Here is a 1,288-nt window from a genome sequence, read left to right as displayed (position 1 = left end):
CCAGCCCGCGCCGGCCGCTCTTATAGCGAGGGGGGAAGCGGGGCGGGGGGGAACGGGCGGAATTCACACCTCTCGGCCCGGGATGCCCCCACCCCGGTTAACCCCTCGCCTCCCCCGGCGCCGGCCCGCGGCCGCCAGCCGGTTTCCTGGTTTCCTGCGGGGAGGCCGGGCGGAGGGGGGGGGGGGAAGGGGGGGGGGAAGGCGGCACGCATGCGTCCCCACCTCGGTTCTTTTCAACTCCCCCCCCCCCCCCGGCCAGGGCTGTGGATGGGCTTCCCGGCTGGAACGGGGCTTTCTCCTGCTTAAAAAGAGAATAAAATTCCCGTAAGCTGTGTTGTTTTCGGTGTGGTTTGTTGGAAATCAGCGTGGTTCGCTCTGCTTCTGCCGCGCCAAAGAAAGGCGATGGGAATAAGGTGGGCTCGATGCACTGCGGGGACCGCGGCCCTCCCCCGCCCGGCTCGGTGACAGCCGTGCACGTGTCGCGTCTGCTCGGCGTGTGGCAGAGAGAAGCCAGAGGAGCACAGCAGCACGTGGGTACGTGATGTATGGAACCCAGGCACGGCACACGGTCTGCGTTCCCTGGGCTCAGCGTGGCCGATGACACGGCTGACAGCGACGTGTGGCTGTGTGCACATTCCCTGCACGCACGGTGGGGACATCTCATTGTGAAACCCACCTGAAGGATGTCCTCCAGCTCCGGGCTCCGAGGGGTGCTTTGTCTGCACCCCACACCGGGACCACTGCTATTGTGGTTATCACGCAGCAGCAGTGCCAGGGCTGCGATGCTGTGCCTGCCCCTCGGTGGCAGCACCCCGCTCCATCCCCAAGTGCCACCCAGCAGCTGTGGGGTGCAGAACCCCCCAGGGGCAGCCACACCTCTTGTCCTTGTGAATTCGGACCCCGGGGATGGCAGTGAGGAGCTGAGGAATCTGTCCCAAAAAATTTACATGGGAAATGAAGTCTCCTTTTTCTGTTTGGCTAAACGTCTGCCAGCCTGCTTCAATTCATCCAGCCTGGTTGATTTGCAACTTTTAGTTTTCCGTCGGTTGGCTGTGACCAGGACACTGGGAAAATTTAGCACTTGAATTCACCCAGCTTCTGAGTTTCAAAATATCCCAGCCCGAGACACGCGGGAGGAAACCCTTTCCGTTTCGGAACAACCAGGAGGGAAAAGTCTGAACATGAGAGATTTTAACAGCATCAAAATATTTCACGTTGAAGACGCCAGCTCAGCCCAGCTCTGTGCGAGCTGCTGTGTGCCCAGGGCTTGTGCAGAGCCTGCACCCTG

Source organism: Gallus gallus, chromosome 17 (assembly GCF_016699485.2).
Source record: "Gallus gallus isolate bGalGal1 chromosome 17, bGalGal1.mat.broiler.GRCg7b, whole genome shotgun sequence".
Classification (NCBI taxonomy): Eukaryota; Metazoa; Chordata; class Aves; order Galliformes; family Phasianidae; genus Gallus; species Gallus gallus.
This window is presented reverse-complemented; position numbering follows the sequence as displayed.